Source organism: Chiloscyllium plagiosum, unplaced genomic scaffold, assembly GCF_037043375.1.
Source record: "Chiloscyllium plagiosum isolate Xiang-an unplaced genomic scaffold, Cpla_swu_hap1 HiC_scaffold_4, whole genome shotgun sequence".
Taxonomy (NCBI): Eukaryota; Metazoa; Chordata; class Chondrichthyes; order Orectolobiformes; family Hemiscylliidae; genus Chiloscyllium; species Chiloscyllium plagiosum.
Window position 1 is genome coordinate 43930976 of NW_028270142.1, and position 17656 is coordinate 43948631.

The window sequence follows — 17656 nt, forward strand, 5'->3', positions numbered from 1 at the left end:
AATCTATTCAAGTGTAAAACACTTTGAGACATTCTGACATTGTCAAATGTGGTATATAAATGTGAACTTTTTCTCTTTTTAATTAGACTTTATAGGGTGTCAAAACCACAGTTGTGAAGATTGTGTTTTTTTTCATTCTTTCATTCCTCAGTTTTCATGCCATCTCCCCAGGTTGGATATTCTAGAACATGGGGTTACCATCTTGGGATCAGTGATCAGTCATTTTGGACTAAGATGAGGGGAAATTTCTTCACCCAGAGGGTTCTGAACCTTTTGAATTCTCAATCCCAGAGATCCCTACAAAGATGGAAATGCAATACTTTCTTTGGGAGCTAAGAGAATCAAGGAATATATGACTGATGTAGAATTTCAATCATGACAATATTGAATGATGGAGCAAGCTCAATGCACCAGAGTTGACTTTTACTCTTACTTCTTGTGTTCTTAAGCTTTTCAACTAGCAAAAGAAAATCTCCCTGCATTATAGGTAGTGACTGTAAAATCTCCCTGCATTATAGGTAGTGACTGTAAAATCTCCCTGCATTATAGGTAGTGACTGTAAAATCTTTAGTGTGAGTAAAGCTCTTTTCTGGCAATTAATTACAAGCGTGTCTCATGTTTTTAACTAATGCTTGAGGCAAGACGTCTTCATCTCTGGACTCTATCTTTCATCAGGGACCTTCTGCAGAATCAGCACTAAATATGTAGGGGGTCTGCACTCCCTCATCAACATCACCTCTTCAAAATTCAAATTAAAAACTCTTTATGGAACAGAAAACAACAGATGGAGAGAGATATTGAAACTTTAAACAGGGTCTTCTCAAGACCTAATTAGGTTTCCTAATAAATTCTAAAACACACTCGAAACAGGAATTGCTGCAAACACGAACTGACCTATTCACAGCTTTGAAATGAGGAAAGGGCTTTCACTCCCACCTCTCACTGCATTGACTTTGCTGTTGCATTGCTCATTCTTGGGAGGAATATCTGGAATACATTTTGGCACGCAGTAATTTCTTTTATCTGGAGAAGGGAGATTGTCCAAAAATAATATGTCACAACATGGATTTTAATCACAGCAGGGTCAGGTGTAACTGGCGAAATGAGGTACTCTGTGCTGTTTGTGTGGCCAAGTGGAGTAAAGGGCAAGGAAGCTGGTTCCTCCTTCTGCCTCATTTTATCTCATTTGTGTTTTTGGGATCTTATTGTACATAAAATTGGTTTCCAATTTAACTGCATTGCCAACTGATTAATTCTGCATCAAATATTTGGTGATGCTGCTGCGAAGCATAAGACGATGTTTGATAAATGCAATCCTCCTTGTTTTGCTCTCCTGTAACATGGTTGGGAATTTATGTGGAGGTAATGATCCCACCCATTGGCTGGGGACAAGCCTGCATCCTCTGGTCCTGGAAATCATATGCCAGGTTTGATTCAGCCAATCAGCTGCTTGCTTCCACCCCTCGAGAAGGAGACATCCTGCAGTCAAGAGCTGCTGCCCAATCAGAGGGGCTAGTGGCTCTCTAAGCACAGCAGCACCACTGCGTGTGGTGGTGACTGCTGGAATTGCAACAGCTGCTCTCGTGGAGAAGGTCGGAAATGTGTCAGGACTCACCACTCATTGGCTAATAATGGCTGCAACTGGCCTTAGAGGAAACTGCTGCTGGTAAAATACTAGTCAGGGCAGAAACATGACAGGTAAACAATTTTTAAGTTCTCTCACCTCCCAATTTGCTCCTGCGCTCATAGAATTATGAGGTGAAAGCATGATAGCCCTTTCAATCAAAACCAAGTCTGGATTCACAATATTGATCTTTGATCTGCAGGATGTAAAAAACAATGAAACTACTTTCAATCACTCCAATAGGTTTGAGACTGGAAGAAACTTTTTTTTTCAGGACGGAAGTGTCACAGACAGAGTTAAAACTGTTCATATAATGAGCTTTACTCAACTCTGGTTAGATGTGATTTTGAGTGATGCAGCTGTCTATACAGGCTGTCTAATTTTGCCAACCAGCCAGGCAGTTGTTTTCATACAGGATCCAACTTGTAGCAAATTCAATCAAATATATGACATGAAATATTTTAAAAATTCCACTATAGAGTTCAATGAGTTTTGAATAATAGGCTTGAAAGAAATGTGAAAATAACATGGACCACTACAGACATTCTAAGATTTACTGACTTAAACTCTTTATAAAAGATGGCTTGCTGCAACAAGTTAAGATATTTACTTTTACTAGTATGATTTTAACAACAATTTGCACTTTGGTTGAGTCTTTAATGCAATTAAAAACCTAAGACAAATCTAAAGGAACATTCTCAATCAAAATTTGACAGTGAACCATTGTTACCTGCAGAATCCATGCACAGTATTCCCTTACTGCCCACGATCAGTATATGATGAATAGGAAGTGATGTGTCTTTTCTTAACTTTGGACCGTATCTTCTAATTAAACCATTCAGCAGCAAGCTTTTGTGAGTTTAAAAATAAAGTCATTTATTTTCACACTTGCCCTGAATTACCCCACCATACTATGTAATCCTTCTCACAAATGTATTCATGTAGGACAAGATTAATTACAAACGTTTGCAAATTACATTTAGGTCAGCTTCTCTAATTCCCCACATGGCATCTGTGTGGTTTCTTGAATGGATTTGATGCTTTAAAGTTTTAAAATGTTTCTTTTTAAGATAAAAGGTTAATGACAGGTTGCAAGGTTTCTTATAGATGAGTGGCTAAAAGTTTTGTTTTCAGGTGAATGCTAATAGGAACTGGTTACATACTTTGGTTGCCTGTTTGTTTCTGAGTCCAGATCTCAGACTGGCTGAGCCGGTAGTTCTGATGGCTTTAGGTGGATCTGCAATGTCTAGTTTGTCTTTTGAATAGACAAAGAAAACTTGGCTGTCTCCATGTGAACTTTCTCATGTTCAAGGAAGTTTCTAAAAAAAAAAATGTGGTTTTCATGTTAATTGCACATATAATGTTCTAGATTAAAACATCTGAGGTCTATCTTCTTTCATTTAGACCAGCATGGAAGTTAAAAATGATATTCATTTCCACCTGTCAAAAATTCAGTTTCGACCTTTCCTTTCTTCAAATAAGAAACTTAGAGGCAAGTAGCCTGGAAAACTCTATGATATTTTATGTTTATTTTTGGCACATCTTCAAACAGAACTGAGTGAATTCCTAGCTGGCTGTGAAAGCCCATTTTTAATTAGCTATTTATTTGAGTCTTCATGTTGTCGTGGTCCAAAATTGCAAAAGTCACATAAATTGTGTTGGTCATCTGTTTTATATCTAATTTTGAGAAGTATTGACTAAAATTAATATCATACTGGGCATGACATGACGTAGAGAGAAATAAGAGATTGGTGATTGTAAATCTGTTCAGAGAGTAGATTTTAAAGACTATCTTAGTCAAGGAGAAAGTTAAAGAGATGGGCATGGGTGCAGCAATGGAGGGATTTGAAAACAAAGTTGGAAATTTTAAAATGTAAGTTTTGCTAGATGAGGAACTGATGCAGGTCAGTGAGTAAAGGAGTGACAAGTGAATGGGGCATGATGTGAATTAGAATTTGTGCAACAAAGCTTTAGATGGTCTGTCATTTATGAAGGGTAGAAGTAGTGAGACTAACGGGGTGACTGTTGAAATAGTTACATCTGGATCAGCACTTCTATTAGCCATCTATGTTGCCAGGATCAAACCAGATGCATAATTTGGTTTAGTTTGGTGTAAGTTAACTCAGTTTTAGAATTAAACTTTATTTTCTCACTTTTTTTTGCTCCTTTTAAGAATGTGTAGAATTGGTATATCAGAATTTGCTGATGATCTGCCTTAAGCCAGTTGAGATGTTGTTAGAGACCTTAATAAACCCTCAGAAAATCAATTAGATTCAGGGCCATCTTAGCATCTCAGATAGTGAGCCAGTCCATGCTCATACATCGCAAGGCTTGAACAGCATCTAATTGGGTTGATAATAGCAAGTAGCAGTTACACAACACAAGTGTCAAGCAATGATTATCTCTAACAAGAGAGATTATAATTCTCGCTCCTTGAGATTTCATGGCACTATCATCACCACATGCTCCATTATTACCATCCTAGGTGTTACCACTGACCAGAAACGTTACTAGGCCAGCCATATCAATACTGTGGCTACAAGAGCTGGGAATTCTGTAACTTGACCTGACTCCTCAAAGCCTGTTCATAAGTTAAGAATATGATGGAATACTCTCCACTTGCCCAGATGAATATGGCTCCAACAACACTCAAGAAACTTAATGCCATTCATGACAAAGCAGCCCACTTGATTGTTACTCATTTTCTAACTTTCAGTATTCACTCCCTCCACAGATTGCCTAGTGATGGCTGATGTTCCATCTATAAAATGCATGGAAGTGGTCTCCTTCCAAAGCACCTTCTGAACCTGTGGCCTCTCCCCCACTAAAAGAGCAACAAGAGCATGGGAACATCATCCAACCTGCAAGTTTCCTTCCAGGTCACACACCATTCTGACTTGGAAATATATCCCCATTATTGCTTGGTTAAAATCCTGAAACTCCCTTCTACACAACACTGTGGGTGTCACAAATCACATACATACCCTCACCTTCTCACAGGCAATTAGGGACCCACAACAAATTCTGCACGAATCAATGATGTTCCCTTCCCAACAATGAATAAAAAAGAAGTCTCCATTTCTTATCATTATCGATGAAGTCTTGCTGGAAAGGGTGTGCATGACCCTTGAGGGAGAACAGAATTAGGTTAAAATAGACAATAGGTGCAGGAGTAGGCCATTCTGCCCTTCGAGCCTGCACCGCCATTCATTATGATCATGGCTGATCATCCTCAATCAGTATCCTGTTCCTGCCTTATTTCCATAACCCTTGATTCCACTATCCTTGAGAGCTCTATCCAACTCTTTCTGAAACAAATCCAGAGATTGGGCCTCCACTGCCTTCTGGGGCAGAGCATTTCACACACCCATCAATCTCTGGGTGAAGAAGTTTCTCCTCATCTCTGTCCTAAATGGCCTACCCCTTATTTTTAAGCTGTGTCCTCTGGTTTGGGACTCACCCATCAGCAGAAACATGTTTCCTGCCTCCAGAGTGTCCAATCCTTTAATAATCTTATGCATCTCAATCAGATCCCCTCTCAGTCTTCTAAACTCAAGGGTATACAAGCCCAGTCGCTCTAATCTTTCAACATAAGATAGTCCCACTATTCCAGGAATTGACCTCGTGAACCTACGCTGCACTCCCTCAATAGCTATAATGTCGTTCCTCAAATTTGGAGACCAGAACTGCGTACAATATTCCAGGTGCGGTCTCACCAGGGCCCTGTACAGCTGCAGAAAAACTTCTTTGCTTCTATACTCAATTCCTCTTGTTATGAAGGCCAGCATGCTATTAGCTTTCTTCACTACCTGCTGTACCTGCATGCTTGCTTTCATTGACTGGTGTACAAGAACACCCAGATCTCTTTGTACTGCCCCTTTACCTAACTTGACTCCATTTATGTAGTAATCTGCCTTCCTGTTCTAGCCACCAAAGTGGATAACCATACATTTATCCACATTAAGCTGCATCTGCCATGCATCTGTCCACTCACCTAACCTGTCCAGGTCACCCAGTAATCTCCTGGCATCCTCCTCACATTTCACCCTGCCACCCAGCTTAGTATCATCAGCAAATTTGCTAATGTTACTGTTAATACCATGTGTATTGTAAAAAGCTGCGGTCCTAGCATTGATCCCTGCAGTACCGCACTGGTCACCGCTTGCCATTCCGAAAGGGAACTGTTTATCACTGCTCTTTGTTTCCTGTCAGCCAACCAATTTTCAATCCAAGTCAGTACTTTGCCCCCAATACCATGCGCTCTAACTTTGCTCACTAACCTCCTATGTGGGACTTTATCAAAGGCTTTCTGAAAGTCCAGGTACACTACATCCACTGGATCTCCCTTGTCCATCTTCAGAATTACATCTTCAAAAAATTCTAGAAGATTAGTCAAGCATGATTTCTCCTTCATAAATCCATGCTGATTCTGACCTATCCTGTTACTGCTATCCAGATGTGTCGTAATTTCATCCTTTATAATTGACTCCAGTATTCTAGGCTGTGGCATTCCCATGGCTTGTAGCCCAACATGATTAATTCAAAATTAGAAAACTCTTTTTTCCTGTCCAACTTCATAAGGAACTTAATGTAAAGATGGAAAAAGGAACCAAAAAATGAACTTGCTTCTCTATAACACCCGACATGACCTCAGGACATTCCAAAATGCTTCACAATTACTGAAGCATCTTGTGTGGACTAATCACTTTTGGTGTGGGAAGACAGCATCCAATTTACCAACAGAAAACTGGCACAAATGTGACAATAACTGAATTAGCAATGTTCAAGAGAATTGTCTATGCTCTTCCTCAAAATAGTATTGCGGGAACTTTTACATCCAGCTGAAGGGGTAAGAGCCTCAAGTTGGTAACTTGCTTTTGTTTTGCTAATCATATTGATGTCCCTCACTCATTAGGAATGTTGGTGGTATTAGTTTAACTTGACTATTCAAAAGCACAATAATTTCATAAAGTTTCTACCCTTTGTAAGTAGATTCCCAGATGTCTCCAGTAACTTGGTTGGGGATCTCCTAGACTACACTGGAGAAGTTATAGTGTGCTTCAGGCTAAAATGTTACTTAAAGAAGACAGGATGTGCTCAAAGAGATTGCAATTTAATGACAATTACAAAATCAACACTTCAGTGTTGAAACATAGTAATTGAAACAGAAGTAAAGCAATTTCTCATAACAGCTTATAATTTCATCACAAAAACTAACATTTTGCTGAACTACCCTCCAAGTGGAGTTAACAACTGCCACTCCTTGTCCAAAGTGATTCAATCCTATGATAACTTTTATGAATAGAGTACATAAAAAACCAAAGCATTGTCTTTCCTGCGCATTATCCTGCTGTAGATTTTACTGGAGATACACTGTACACTGCCGGGTTATCCCAGTAGGAGGTGGGATCTCATTTTAAGATGGGGGAGCAATAAGGTTATGGCAATCATTCATTTGCAGAAAAATAAAACATTGCACATTATGATGAAACTATTTCAGTCATCGCTACTCATAAAGTTTTATCATTTCGGGAGAAACTAACACAAATGTTTCTGTTAGAAAATGTAGAGGATCAGTGATGATGTGTTTGGAAGAATAACCTTTTAAGATGGATGTTGGTGTTTGTGGGGCAAAAGCCCTGGATCAGGTTTATGGTACATAACCAAAGCAAAGCAACCTAGTAGCAGCCAATCTTTAAAATAATTTGAAGTATTGGAATGTATAACAATCTGACATTGTTCTTAGTTTGATATTTCAGCAACAACTTTGCTGCAAAATCCAATGAGATGTTTACATAGGACAATGTTTTCATATTCTACATGGGGCAGGACTGGCAAAGAGTTGACAAATGAATTATTGGGAATCTTTAGAATGTATCAATCTTCAGACTGACTGAGTGAATGGCATCAGTCTTTCTACAATGCAGTCAAACATTAACATTTGATACAGCCCCCAAAAGTTTTCATCTTTTGTCAGGAGAGGAAAGATTCTTTCTGTATACACTGGCATAAAATTGCACAGGAGGAGGCCATTCAATCCTTACTGACTGTTCTAAGTCTTTGAAGTAATTATTCTATTAGTCTCAATCTCTTTGCTATTGTTCAGTAACCCAAGTTTCTCCCCTTCCAGTTGATATCTGACACCCTTTTGAAAGGCCCATTGGATTTGCGTCCACTGCCCTTTCAAATCAAATTGCTGCAAAAAGAATTCTTCATCTCCCCTCAAGTTCTTTTCCACTTATTTTAAATGTATGGTTACTGATATACTTATTCTATCAAAACCCTTGATAATTTTGGGCATCGTTATTCAATTTTCTCTTAACCTTCTCGTTGGAAAGCACTGCCTGACATTGAGGTGGAGATAGGTTCAGTTGAGACATTAAACAGGGAAATTGGATTATTATCTGGAAAGGAAGAACATGCTGGGTTGCAGGGAGAAAGAGGGCGAATGGCACAGGATACATTGCTTACTTGGAGATATAGCATTGATATGATGGACCAAATGACCTTCTTCTGTGCCATGGCCATTCTATGATTCTGTTTGGTAAGAGGGGTTCCTGTGCTCTACGAAATATTTGTCATAGACATGTAGGTTTGCCTGAAGTCCTGTCAAGATTTTTATTGCAAATCACCATTACTGCCCTGGTAATGAATTCAGCCTTCGCCATTTACAAGCTGTATGCATTTAGTGTATCCTGTCTCAGTCAGAAGTAAATCCGCCCATTCAACTAACCGATTCCACCTGTCTACCTCCAGCAGCTCAGCCCCTACTCTTCATATCACTTCAAGCAGTTTTTTTGAAACAACAGGAACAGAATTGAAAAATATGCTTTTGTACAAATATGTTTTTAGTTTTGTTTGAGTTTCTTCTACCTCACCACTTCCCCCAGTGAGACTCTCCACCCAGGAAAATTTGAAGAAAGAAATCTGTGCTAATGCAGTGCCTGTTTCCACATGCATTCATTGCCAGGGTGGGGGGTCCTGTTAAACATCACTGTGTGGGTGTCACTCTATTCTCTTCAGCGTGAATTGTAGTTATGATCACCATGAAACTCTGTAAGACTTTGTACTGTTGATTCAAAGGATTCTCTACAATGAAGTCATGCTGAGTGTGTTGACTGGTTCATAAGGTCACATTAAAAAGCTTCGATCAGTCAGACCTCCCCCTGATGGAGATGATTCACTCTGAGATCTGCCGTCAACCTCTGGTATCTAATCCAAATGGTTACACTTCACTCAAGAGGCTAGACATTGAATGTTGGCAACCTTTCAATGACATGGGGGTGGGAACAGCATGGAAAGATGAAAGGGGCCAGAGGGGATGATGGAGCTGTTGGGAAGGAGAGGAACACAACACAGTTAATCACAATTCTGTCTTAACTTCCTCACAAATGCATTTCCCAATACAGCTTTAGAATATAGATCCATGGAAGAACAATTCAGATTTCTATCATTTGTGAGCTCTCTGGGCGTCCTTGCAGCTGGGTATAAATTTATCAGACGCATTACCATGACCTAAAGGGTTAACTATACCCTTACTCAAGTAGTAAGCTCTGATCATTTACATAAGGAGCTATGTAACAATCATGTCAAAACAAGACAGAACCAAGACCCAAGGAGGTAAGAGAGATTCCCTCCTACCTTCTCTGCTGAATTGTGTTATGTTCAATGCAACTGGTTACTGTTCAGCCATCTGAGAGTCGACCAGGATTATCTACATGGTGGCAGTAATGTAAGGACCTGAAGCACACAGGCAACTTTCAGAAAAGAAACTCCCAGGAAGTTTTCCCAATCAAGAAAGTAGGAAGATACCAGGCAGCAGTAAAGAATACTTTTGGGAAAGGCCTATAGCAGATCCTCGGAAGAGAACCACCAGACTCAGTTTGAGACTTAGAACCCCCTGACCTCTCACCGTTTTGCCATAGCACAAATACCAACAGTACGTGGCACATGCTCACAGCAATGGGCAAACAATATCTTGATACGCAATGTCTTGAACTTGATATACTCAGGGAAAGATATTAAGGGGTACAGAAACAAAAGGGATAAATTGAGTTAAGATACATATCAGCCATCTAATTGGAGTACAGAATGAACTCAAAGGGCTGAGGGGTCTCCTCCTCTTCCCATGTTGTGATTCGAGATTACATAGCTCTGAGATGCAGAAGGATCTGGGTGTCCTAGTGCATAAATCACGGAAGGTTACTGTGCAACTCAAGCAAGTAATTAGAAAATCTAAGAGAATGTTATTGCTCACCATGGTTAACCCCCCCCTAACCTGCACAAAGGGAACTCAAATACAAAGGAAAGAGGTTTCACATCAGTTGTATAGTGAGTCCACATCTGGAGGGCTGTGTACAGTTTTAGTCTCCTTATCCAAGGAAGGATGTAAATACATTGGAAACAGCCCTGACAATGTTTATGGGACTAATACGTGGAATGAATGGGAAAGGTTGGATAGGCTAGGCTGGTGGAATTTAGAAGAGAATTGAGATCTCAAGAGGATCTTCACAAGGTAGATGTCAAAAAGATGTTTCTTCTTGTCGGGGGATTTATAACTGGGGGTCACTGTTTAAAAATAAGGGGCTAAACATTTAAGATGGAAATTGAGGAGAATTTCTTTCTTAGAAGGTGATGAACTCCTTCTCAAAAGTGAAACCTTTTCAAGACAGGTGTAAATAAATTCTTGATAAGGAAGTGGTGACAGGTTAGTGGGGTTATTGAATAACCACAATTTTATTAAATGATGAAGCAGGCTCAAGGGGCCAAATGGCCTACATCTAATCCCAGTTTATCTGCTCATAGCATGACAATAAATACAAGTTAGTAATGAAAGCTTCTGCAACCTGAAACTTTATCTGCTTCTTCTCAGCAAACACTGCCTGACCTGAGAAGCACTGTGTTTTCTGTTTTATTTAACATAAATATCTTGGTTTTATTTAATGAAAGTGTGTCCCAAGAACACTCACGGGGATTTATCCAACAAAGTTTGACACTGACCCTCAGAAGGGCATGGTAAGACAACAACAACGAGATTGATTTAAGCTACATCTTCAAGGAGCATACTGAAGTAGAGAAGCCAAGCACTTTAAGAAGCGAACTGCAGAGCTGAGGACCTAGGTGCTTGAAGGTCTGACTCAATATGGGAACAATTAAAACTGATGACACTCAGGAGGCCAGACCAACTAGAGCCCAGAGATCCTGGACTCTTGTCGGGCAGCAGGAGATTGCAGAGATAGGGAGAGATGACGCCATGGAGGATCTGAAAAAAAGGATGTGAATTATAAACCTCCTTTCACTTTAGGATGGGGCAGATTTATCTCCTGTTAACGTGCCTTTGATTTCTTTTATGAAATGAGACAATTTCCTCAGAACCTCCTAAAAGAATAATGAGATCTGGGATTTGGACGGTAATTTGAAAGAAAGTTATTATTCTAAAAGGCTTAAAACCAATAGATTTATGTATTTGAAGCCAATAGATAATTGGTAGATAGATATGAAAAGTATAGATTTGAGATCGACATTAAACTTTTGTTGTAGTGTTTTACAAGCTGAAATAAAGGGCAGTATGTTCAGTTTGTTTCTTAATAATTAACATGTGACCGTGCAAGATGAAATCAGTGTTCAAACCTGAAATAAGACATTTTACAGAAACATGCTGTCACTAATTCCATAACAAACTGCTGCTGCCATAGTAACTGTGGAAATAAGAATTTTTTTTTCTTCAAAATCTAAGTCTGCATTTTGCATGCGCTGATGCACTGGGATATTGGGAGGAGGGGGAATAGTCATAAAACAGAAGCAGTGAAAGAAATATCATGTTTCTCCTTATCCAAGTGTCATCCACTTAGAAAATCTTCTCCTCATCCGTTTTTACAGCTGTACTTTTGACCCAACGTTGAACACATCGATGGCTCAAAAATTGATCTGTTAATACAATCTTACTCACAGTCCCTAAAGTGTCTGAAATGAAGAAAATAATTGCTCACTGCTCTGCCTCGATATTTTTGAATACTCTGCACATTGGTGTCAGGTTTGCAAATACAACAAAGGACTCTTCAGCAAAAAGTGAGCAAGACTTGCAATTATATATCTCCTTTTGTGACCTCAGGATGTCCCAAGCACCTTCAACCCAATACGTTAGAAATGTATTGTGATGTAAGAAATGCAACAGCCAATTTGCATGCAGCAAATTCTCACAAACAGCAAGTTGTTAATGATCAGATGATCTGTTTTTGAGAAATTGATTGCGGTGTAAATATTGGAGAGGATAAGAAGGAAAAACTCTTCAGCTTTTCTTCAAAATAGTTCCAAGGGATATTTTGCATTCCTCTGAAGGAAGGGAAGAAGCGAGTTTTGAGAAGATTTGTAGCTCAGGTTGAGGTTCTAGATGTAGGTTTGCTCGCTGAGCTGGAAGGTTCATTTCCAGATGTTTCATCACCATACTAGGTAACATTTTCAGTGGGCCTCAGGCGAAGCAGTGTACATGATTCCTGCTTTCTATTTATATGTTGGGGTTTCTTTGGATTGGTGCTGTCATTTCCTGTGGTGACGTCATTTCCTGTTCTGTTTCTCAGGGGTGATAGATGGGGTCTAACTCGATGTGTTTGTTGATAGAGTTCTGGTTGGAATGCCATGCTTCTAGAGATTCTCGGGTGTGTCTCTGTTTCGCTTGTCCTAGGATGGATGTGTTTTCCCAGTCGAAGTGGTGTCCTTCCTCATCTGTATGTAAGGATACTAGTGAGAGAGGGTCATATCGTTTTGTGGCTAGTTGGTGTTCATGTATCCTGGTGGCTAGTTTTCTGCTTGTTTGTCCAATGTAGTGTTTGTTACAGTTCTTGCATGGTATTTCATAAGTGAGGCCTCTGATTAAGAGCAGAAAAATGAAATCTTTGATCGTACACTCATGCATTGGGCCCAGCATGAGATCTTGCAGCATCTGCAGCAGCTGCATTGGCGAGGTGGGCCAGAAGCAGAAACATGGCAGTGGCAGAGTCCAGTTCGGGTCAGTGCAGTACCCAGTGACATCAGTGGTCCAGTGAGGTTCACAGTGGGGAGGGCATCTGTGGAGGTGAGATGGTGCTGAAGAGTGGTGACTTTCATTTCAATGACAGCACGTGGTGGAGCACTTAGCAAGAAAGACTATCAAGTTGAACATTTTTTTTATTACTTTTTTGTTTTTGTTTGTGCTTTAAGATGGCGCCAGAGAGTGGTGACACTATACAACACTTTTCACTGTATTTTGTAACAAAATACATGTGACAATAAATAAATAAATCAAATTGGAAGGTCAGGTTAAATTATGCACTCAAGGCTCTGACATCGAACTCAAAGGCACAACGTTGCGATTCAGAAGTGACAGTGCCATTCATTGGACAACAGCTGATGGCTAACATTATGCAGAAAGGTTCTCCAGCAGAGTTCAGAACTAGTTGAACTTGCGAGTGAAGAAAGTAGCTCCCTTAAAGAATAAATTGATTTTGTGCAAGCAAATGAAGTGGATGGCTTCACAGTAGTCCGAAATATCAAAGTCAGACAAATAAAAATGAGAAGAAATGTCAAATAGACAGCTGACTCATTACTTATGTAAAATTGGACTTATTCAATCTACTTTTATACACTACTGGCTGAATTTTGCCAAAAATCAGCTAAGTGTTTGGGGGGGATTGGTTGGGGGGGATTGGGGGGTTGGTGGTTGTGTAATGGAATGGCGGCTCTGGCTGTAGAGGGTAGCCCTTGTCTCCCAGGAGCCATTCTTGTAAAGCATCTGACCCTCAGAACACAGCAGGAACCTTGCGAGGATGTAGTTACCATGGCAGCTTCCAGGGGACCTGGTGCAGCCATCTTTGTTTTGGCTCTAATGATCATGGGTGACTTGTACATTGGTGGAATGGTGCCCATTTCCATTGAAGAAGACTACTTTATGTTACAGCATTCTCAATGTGACCTGTGTACAGTCAGCCTGCAGCTGGAGTGCAACTATTTTGTCAAAACCTCCTGCCCAGACTGCAGCACTGACCTTGACATGGGTAAACATGATGAAGTAGTGTGATCTGGCACAAATCACATCAGTAAAAGCTCTGATACATTTGTGGGATGAAGATTGATAGATTCCCCCACAGATTTCCAGTGAGAGCCTTGGAAGCAGTCAGTTGCAAAACTGTTTAGCGCAGCAGCCACCAGGATACAGCATAATCCGATCTCAGGCTCTGTTCCTGCACATGGACCAAGTTCTTTGACCATTTCCCATGAAGTCCTCAGTCTGCATTGACACTGTGTCTCGCTCATCTGGAGAAAGTGGCATCAAGAATGAAACACTCTGTACCTCCTGTATATCCTATGGGGCACTTCAGCTCTTCATGTGGAGACTACCCAGCAACCTCTGAAGGTTGGGGCTTGCGCTGGGCTTGCTGATATAGTTCCTCTTCCATACCTCTGCACCTTTAATGTCCAGGGGCCACAACGACAATAACTCCTGATGTGACTGGATCCATTGCCGATGATTATGATGAGCCTCAGATACAAAACAGCTCCACAGTAGTGTTAGCAATCTGCATACATATTTCTCACTATTAATACTCTAGCATGCTCATCCAAACAGTGGGACATGGAGAACTCTGACAAGCAAGTCTGTGAATATCTATATATGGACCTTTGACATAGTAGACCTTATTCAGACGTATACAGCACAGATCATGATGTGCACATACAGAAGAGATTGTGAGTACAATCGGATTAGTTAAACACCACCCTGACTTCTCACATCACCCAAGATAAGCAGCGTTGCATACAACAATATGTTGTCACGTATTTCCAGTTCAAGGTGAGAGGGAAGCAGCTCAGCATCCCTGAAAACCTTGCGTTATCTTTGTGAATTGTGATGGGTGGGTAACACTTTAATGGTCACCTGATTACATCTCTTTCACAAAATGGAAATCGTCGATCTATATTGACCAATGGGATTGACAAGCTTGGTTGTTGCGAATCTTTGCATATGGAGATTTGGTCACTGGATGTTGTTCATGTGCAGAGTTCTGTGGTTACAAATGTCTTTAACCCACGTTGTGTAAATACTTGGTTAATGCAATTACCCCTCGAACAGTCTCAGATTGCTCACAACCCACTTTGTCAGACAGAAGGAAACCACTTGGCTCTGTTCACTCTGGATGTGAAGGCAGCTGCTTTTCATTTCCGTTGAGTGTTCAGATGAGGAGGAAGGAGTGCTTCACAGACTAGGCTTGGCCTGTCATTCTAGGTGACTTCCCCCCAACCCAAGCTTTTATGTTGCTTTTTCATTGCACTCCCTGTCAACTCTATCAGTTCTATGAGCTTTTGTGTGTTCCCCTTAACTGTTTTATTCAAACCTCATTCCCCATACTTTACTCCCTGAGCTCTCCCTTTTCGACTATTGTTCCCTCTGCATCCCCACAGATGATTTTCCCAAATTGTCCAGCACAGCGGCAGCCTCTGATAACCCCATATAATGTTCAATGTGACAGGCTCTCTGGACTGACCGTTGGCCAGTGCACTGAGTGACTGAGAAGGTCAGCTCAGTCTGATGAATGACTGGACCCTGCCTGATGTCTGTGCCATGCCCTAATTTGCTTCCTGCTAATCACCTGATTGGTTGCACTGGACTGACCATGGCCCACTCTCTAGCTTTAATGGTAAGAACCCCCTGATCCTGACTGTCGCATATGGCCGACTGACTGTGTCCAAGCCACTGCACAGATTGACTTACTATACTGGTATCCCTTGACTGACTATGGGTTCCCTGGACTTGTCCCCTTAGAGTTTGAGCATTGGCTATCTGGTTGAGTTGCATGCAATAAGTTTATGGCATATGCTGCTGGCACATGAAGTAGGTAAGACATTGATGGAGCATTGTGCCACACAGCAATATGTCTGCCACCCCCACCCCCTCAAACGGCCACTGTTGGTAACTATGGCAAGCGGCCTAGTTTTGAGCATTCCCATGTAGTGTGTTCAAAGTGCATTAATAAAATGGTGAACTGTACTGTTGGTGATTCAAAGATCTACCATAATGGGGTGTGGTAAAGCAGGTCTGATGTGACCCAGTGTGGATGAGAGGGGGTGGCAGGAGCATGCTCTGTGATGTTGGAGAATGCTGGCCAGGGCAGAGTTCCAGAGATGCAAGTGGCAAACTGGAGACACCAAGCACCCACTCAGTGAGGAATTGTCATCATCTAATTTCTCACTGTTTAGTGGGAGAATGGCAAATGGTATATAAGTGAGTGAGATTAGGTAATAATGAGAAGATAATGCAGGCAGATCGGCTTCTTGCTGCACATTGGTGCAATTCTCATCTCACCTTTAAAACTTTGGGTGGAAACATTGGGCGTTCTTTTCTTGATTCCAAGAAGCTAATTTTTCCAATCTCGTCATTGTTTCCCAACTGACTCACCATTGCTCATGTCATTCAGAAGTTGCAACAACTTGTGGGGTGTATTTATTGTTACTCAGTGGGGAACACTGAGTCAGAAGATTGAGCTTAAAGTTCTACAGCAAGAACAGAACACAAAATGAAGGCTAATACTTGAGTGGAATGGGTGCATTGTCAGAGCTGCAATCGTTTGGATGATGCATTAAGCTAAGGCCGTGTCTACCATCTCTAACAGATCAAAAAGATTCCGTGTGCTATTTCAAAGAAGGTCAGCAGAGTTCCCTTTCCCAGCAGAGGGTGGCGTAGTGGCTCAGTGGTTAGCACCATTGCCTCATAGCGCGAAGGACCTTGGTTTGATTCTAGCCATGAATGACTGTGTGGAGTTTGCGTAAGTTTCTCCGGGTGATCTGCCAGTCCAAAGATATGCAGTTTATTTGGATTGGTCATGCTAAATCACCCCATCCGGTGTGGAGGATAAATGGAAAATGCAGGGTAAGGAGGTTGTCTGGCTGGGATATTCTTCAGAGGGGCGGTGTGGAATCGATGGGTCAAGTGGTCTCCTTTCACATGGTGGGATTCCTAGGCCAATATTTAATCACTAAAACAGATTGTCCTGGTAATTTCCTTTTCTGAGGCCTTGCTGCGCACAATTTGCTGTTTCTTCTACATTTCAGCAATGACCACACCTCAAAAAAATCACTTTGTTGGTTGCAAAGCACTGTAGTCATGGAGATACTCCAGAAATTCCGGTCTTCTCTACCTGCCTGAGGTGAACAGCCTACTGTTTCTCCATCTGATTGGGAATAATTGGGGCAACTATCAGACTAATCCACCGTGCAAGGGCAGTTTGCAGGAAACTCAAGCTGATTAAAATATCAATGGCTGTCGAGGGAGACACATTCAAAGTGTAGTTTAGTTGAGTACATGGGAGGAGAATAAATGAGAAATTAGTTGGACATAAAGGTTTCTGAACTGGTGAGAATCAATTTAGTCTAATAGTCATTCTTGAGAGGAACTTTTATGGTATTAATAAACTTGTCACCCTAATTTGACAAGTGGATAATTGGATTTAAGTTCATTTTTTTCTTGTCTGCCCAATACAGACAATTTGAGGTCCGAGCCAGGGTGAAATAGTACCCTGTACCTAATCCTGTGGTCTATACTGAGCTAGCCTCTGGGCAAAGAAGTGGGAAGAAAGTCAAGGGGTATTTGCTCCTGATGGCTGATCAATATTCTATTGAAATGTGGTGGCCTGTGCTAGCGATCACTGTGCTTTCTCAAATTTATCTTCTCCCTCAATCCCTGGTTTCATCATCTTCGCACTGATGGCCAGGCCTTCAGTCATCTGACCACAATGCTCTGGGATTTACTCATTAAGTCTTTTTTTTAAGACTATCTCTGCTTTTCATTTACATAAATATTTCCATTTAAAATTATAATGTTAAACAATGAACATAACTTAGTTATAAACATGTAATTAAATATTGATAACATAAATGACACTCACCAGTTTTGACAGATACATCAAAGATGGTGCTTAGTGGTAGAAGATATAATTTAAAAGATAAACTTTCAATCTTCCCATGTTCATGTTTTTAAACTTTACTCAATCAGTTGGTGCTACTTTA